At 41.4% G+C, this 6,000-nt stretch overlaps 1 long non-coding RNA gene across 2 annotated transcripts; it reads right to left on the reverse strand.

The window, feature by feature from the left end:
* Positions 1–826: 826 nt before the first annotated feature.
* Positions 827–4,404, reverse strand: LOC119851785. Of its 2 annotated transcripts, none has more exons than XR_005291397.2 (3): positions 4,240–4,404; positions 2,960–3,064; positions 827–1,229 (listed from the first exon to the last, which is right to left on the reverse strand). It is a non-coding gene; the product is annotated as an uncharacterized LOC119851785 (long non-coding RNA). The 2 variants fall into 2 exon arrangements; XR_005291398.2 differs by having other exon boundaries at positions 4,107–4,404.
* Positions 4,405–6,000: the final 1,596 nt, after the last annotated feature.

A 6,000-nucleotide genomic window follows, 5' to 3' on the forward strand; every position in this document is an offset into this window, starting at 1 on the left:
TCTCATATATATAAAGTATATTGAATTGAATTGCAGCCACTTCTATGCTGGAAGGCACATCCACTTGGACTGCTGGGACACAGGATCATAGAAGGGGCAATTTTGACTTATCAAACAAATCTCGACTCTTAGGATCCTGGGCAATAGAGGCAGATGTTTGATCCTGCTTTGGCAGGTCTTGTGCCTGAACATTTCCACAGGGGAAGCCTCAGGTGGTATAGAGCTACCATAGTGGCTCCTATGCTATCCCATTCCACTGCATGTCCAGGAGACAAGGGGCAAGACCCTGGCTGCCCAAATGGAGGCCATAGGCACAAAGGATAGGTAACAGCAACAGCATTTATGCTATTATAATTTACATGGGATAATAGACTGGTCCTAGGCAGTCCCAGAATTGGAGAAACGCAAAAGTGGTTTTAGCCACTTCTGATTCTTCTCCCCAGTCTTGCACTGACAGCAGCATGGCCAGATGAGAGTACTGGGGTCATTATGTCCACAGACAGGGCCTTAATTTTTAAGTTCTCATCCAAAAAAATCCACACAAGGTAATTGCATGGAAACATACATATATGTATATGGTCTCGATGTATATATGGGACTCAGTTTCCCTAGATATATCAGGCATCCGCTTCTCCTATTTATCATGTGTATATAGATTCATAGATACTAAGGTCAGAAGGGACCATTCTGATCATCTAGTCCGACCTCCTGCCCAGCACAGGCCACAGAATCTCACCCACCCACTCCTATGAAAAACCTCACCTATGTCTGAGCTATTGAAGTCCTCAAATCATGGTTTAAAGACTTCAAGGAGCAGAGAAGCCTCCCTCAAGTCACCCATGCCCCATGCTACACAGGAAGGCGAAAAACCTCCAGGGCTTCTCCAATCTGCCCTGGAGGAAAATTCCTTCCCGACCCCAAATATGGCGATCAGCTAAACCCTGAGCAACACACTCAATATATGTGTTACCACTCAAAAACTTACTGATTTCAGTGACAGCAAAAGTAACATCCTCTTTCCATCCATCCTGTTAAATGTGCTTATTGTAATCTTTCACATGTGGGCATGAACTTCTCAACTCTATTCATGGAAAAAAAACAAAACCCACAAACAAAAACCCTGATGAGATTTATTTAGTATTTTAAGAATGCTCAACTTCATTGTTTCTCAGAGGGAAAAATTGTCCAGTTAATTCCAGGTGCACATGTTTGCAACTGTTGAAAATTTTCTGAAAGAACAAAACCAAGAACTTTATAGATTATTTTACTTTTGAAACTGAAAAAAAATGGCAGAATTAATGACAAATTGACTCTCCTTATTTTTTCATACAATATTAGAAACCTTTGTCCTTTACTATTGCTTCACTTACCTTGAAATAGCAACACTAAACACTCTGATAAATGGTTTGAAAGTTTAGCTAGTTTTACAAATTTCAGTAAATACTTCCCTATGATTTACTGAAATATTTTTTCTAGCTTCTCACAGCATTATTTCATCAATGAATCATAACAATATTGTTCTCTTCTAGTACATTCCTACAGCAATAATTCAGGGGAATGGCTTTTTACTACTACCTTGCAACAGGTGCAATCACATTAGTTCCTACTTTCACTAAAAATGATGGTAATATAGAAAATTCTTGACTGCTGTAGGATTATAAGGACTAAGATTCAGATCTTCTGGCTTGGCTGAACTGTGTTTGGTGCAGGACTGGAGATGGGACAGAAGTAGCTTTTTACCACCTGTAGTCCCTCTCCCCTTCAAAATCCAGGGACAGGCCATGGGTTGAATATGACCACAGTGCAACATAGAGCAGCCACAGGGCTGCTGTAAATTGCTCCTGGCTACCTAACCCCCAAAAGGGGAAGTCCAGGAGCCAGGGATTATTGGATTCCACTAGCACTCTGGCTATGCTTCCTTTCCCATGGTCACTTCTTCTGCGGCTACACCAGCTCTGTGCCACCCATAGATTTCCCCCATACACTGGGGGAATGACCCATGTAAACCCTCCTTTAATGGCCCCTTTATGCCATTAGAGAAGTGTAAAGTGTCCACAGTAGGGGACAGAATCTAGCTTATCAATCTTAGTATCATAAGGATATTAATAAACATTGAGTCCAAAATACCGCACAGTCTCTTCTGATTGCTTTATATTCACATAGAACACAAAGAGCAATAAGATGGAATTCATATCTGTGACCTGTTGGGCAAGCTGAGTAATTGACCAACACTGTCATCTGGGAAGAAACAAGCCAACTGAAAGCTATTCCAGCCACCTATTCCCAAGTCCCATAGTCATGTTATGAAGCATCATGGTCAATAGTATCAAAAGGTGCTTATAGTTCTAGCAATGTCAGTAAGGGGACAGTTTTTCCTTGTTCATTAGTAAGAAGGTCATCATTAAGGCTATGTTTTAGTCACGGGTATTTTTAGTAAAAGTCATGGACAGGTCACGGGCAGTAAACAAATATTCATGGCCCATGACCTGTCCATGACATGTACTGTATACCCTGGTCTAAAACTTCGGTGCTCTGTGGGGGAGGGGGCACACCAGGTGCACTGCAGGTGCTCGGGGGGGGGGGGGTGTCTGGCCAGAGGTGCTGCTGCTTCTGGGAGTGGGGCACTGGGTGGCAGTACACAGCCTGGGACCCCCACTAGTGCTCGGGGGGAGGCTGTCAGGCTCCCTACAAGGCTCCTGGAAGTGGCCGGCAGGTCCCTGTGGCCCCTAGGTGGAAACACAGCCAGGGGGGCTCTGTGCACTGCCCCCATCTGGAGTGCCCACTCTGCAGTTCCCATTGGCCGGAAACCACAGCCAATGGGAGCTGTGGGAGCGGCGCCTGTGGGTGGAGGCAGCGCGCAGAGCTGCCTGGCTGCACTTCCACCTAGGAGCTGGACATACTGGCTGCTTCCAGGGGTAAGTGTTGCCCAGAGCCCCCATTCCCAATCCTGTGTCCTTACCAGAGAGCCGGTCTAACTCCCGCTGAATGGGAATCTTTCCATGGGCTTCAGTGGGATTTGGATCGAGAGCCAGATACTGAAGCAATTACTCTGCTCCTAATGCCTCTGAAATAAAAAGAGATCACAGTCCTTTTCTCTGATATGTCCCAGTAGCAACTACCCTGCTTAAGTCTCTACAGCTAATTACAGTTATCTTAAGTGAAATCAGATAACACTGTCATGGTGTAGATAACAGGGAGAAAGGCAGAAAATAAAGAGGTAGCGAAACAGAGTTACACCTTATTACTAAATATCACTGGGTGGACAATATGAATATGTTTCAGAGTAGCAGCCGTGTTAGTCTGTATTCGCAAAAAGAAAAGGAGTACTTGTGGCACCTTAGAGACTAACAAATTTATTAGAGCATAAGCTTTCGTGAGCTACAGCTCACTTCATCGGATGCATTTGGTGGAAAAAACAGAGGAGAGATATGAAGTTATTATTGCTATACATTGTAATTCTGGTATAGCAGAAAGCACTCATTTATCTCACAGATCAAGGCTGTTTCAGTTCATTGTCTCAGCAGGCCATCCTGGAAGTCCCCCAAGAAACCATGCATGAGTATTCAGAGGAAAATCTTTAAGCATTCTTTGTCTGTTCACATTGAGACGAGGGGTTTACCCAGCTTAGTACATTATTTTGGGGTGACTTCATTATTGAGGCAATATACAATTGTTGTCTTCCTGTCTCGCAAACCAGTTATTTATTATTTGTCCTGTAGTAGTGCCTAGCGGACTCAGTCATAGACTAGCCAAGCACTGTACAAACACAGAACAAATTGGTAGTTTCTGAGCTGAAGATCTTACAGTCTAAGTAACTTCATTAGGATAATTTGCATGTCTAGGATTAAAATATTATATGGATTGAAGAAAATATCTGTTACTGTTTTTATAGGGATATTGGTTGGCATTTTATAAAAAGGGTTTCCCCCGTTTCCATCTAATACTTTTGATCTAAGAGCTGCCACCAGTGAGTAGTTGTAGGTTTACATAAAATCTCATTTACGACAGGTAGCTTTTTGTTGCAGTTAGTCTTACTGTCATATAGCATCACTATACCAAACCTAAGAATTAGAGTCACAAACATGATATAAAAAGTTATAACTCACATCAAGCAGGATGGACACAGTCTGCCAGATACACCAAGAGACCGACTCCAGAAGTGAATTACTATTGTTTAGAAGAAACACTGCAATTTCTATAAACTTAGTGCCTTATTTCTCTATTTGCTAGTAAACTTACCAATACTGAGGAGTATGACAGACCCACTAATAAGTCCAAACTGAGCTTTTGGTTTGTAAGTGTTCTTTCTTAGCATTCAGAGTAGCAGCCATGTTAGTCTGTATTCGCAAAAAGAAAAGGAGTACTTGTGGCACCTTAGAGACTAACAAATTTATCAGAGCATAAGCTTTCATGAGCTACAGCTCACTCCGATGAGGTGAGCTGTAGCTCACGGAAGCTTATGCTCTAATAAATTTGTTAGTCTCTAAGGTGCCACAAGTACTCCTTTTCTTTCTTAGCATTGTTTCTCCTCTACTAACTAGATGAAAATGGTGAAAAACATTGAAGGCAATTATTGATTTTCTAAGGCCCCCCTACACTTCCTCCTTGAACTCAAAGACTTTACAGATTGTCTTTGTCCAGGTCTGTCAAGGAACCATTATTCTGACAAAGTAATATGTTCAGCCTCAATGAGCTTTTGGGATCATCAGTACTATACAGGTCTACTTTAAACAAAATGCTATTCTTGCTCTGACTGTTAACATGGCAACTCAGACTGTTCTTTTAGATAAGCAGTTGCCAAAGTGTGGGCCATGAAGCACTTTTGGTGGTCTGTATAGAGCTGATAAGTTATGTAATTCTGGCTCCTCCCTCTTGTCTCCAACCTGTTTCTACAGACACCAGGCTTTCAAAGAAGAGCAGAAAACTTATAAAAGCATCTGGAAACAAGGCAGATAAAACAGTCTCCCTGCCTCCACATTAAGTTATTACTACAAAAAAAGGGGGGGGGGGAAGGGGAGGAGAAATTTCATTGAACAGGAGGCACTATAAGGAGTTGTCAATGTGAGAGGAACATCCAAGGCAGAAGGGAATCAGGTGGCACATCAAGGGCAGCAGGGAAGAAGAGAACTCAGCGTCAGTAAAATATGTACAATAAGAGAAAGTCACCAGGTAGCAGAAAGACATAAATGGGAATGGAGAAGATCAGAATGAATGGAAGAGCAAAGAGAGACAGTATGATTAATTTTCTTCAAAATGGATAAAATACATGCTAGATTAGACAAATATGTCACTATTTTAGCTTGCACTTTGGATTTCTCAGCATATATGTCCTATGTCACAGCTAACTCCTTCTATTCCTTGAGGGCCTGATCTCACCCCCCACAATTAAGTCTATAACAAGATTTCCTTTGATTTCAAATATAGGTGGTTTCTTTTAAAGGACACATTTGATTTTGTGCACAATACTAGAAAACTCTCCTTATTTTGGGCTATGTGATGTGTACTTTGAACCTTCAGCATCGGTTGGCTCCTCCGATCCACATTTTCCTGTTCCTCAAGTCTTGCCTATATGAGAAAGTTGCACCAGTTTAACTTAAATAATTTTTAAACTTATCTAGTGAAAACAATAAGATCCTTCTTTAAACACTCTTATTTCAGAAAAGGCATGGCTCATTTCCATTTAGTTTAAGTCTATTCTTAATTGAATTTAGATAACTGAAATAATCACTGAACTAAGAACTTCTCCACAAGGGTTTGAATCAGTTTAACTCCACTGGTTTAAAAATAAGTTAAACTGGTGCAACTTTCTCATGCAGACAAGACCTAAATTTATAAACAGCAGTCATATTCAAAAACCAGTTGGAGAACACTTCAATCTCCCTGGTCACTCGATTACAGACCTAAAAGTCGCAATATTACAACAAAAAAGCCTTCAAAAACAGACTCCAATGAGAGACTGATGAATTGGAATTAATTTGCAAACTGGACACCATTAAATTA

Source organism: Dermochelys coriacea, chromosome 2, assembly GCF_009764565.3.
Source record: "Dermochelys coriacea isolate rDerCor1 chromosome 2, rDerCor1.pri.v4, whole genome shotgun sequence".
Lineage (NCBI taxonomy): Eukaryota > Metazoa > Chordata > Testudines > Dermochelyidae > Dermochelys > Dermochelys coriacea.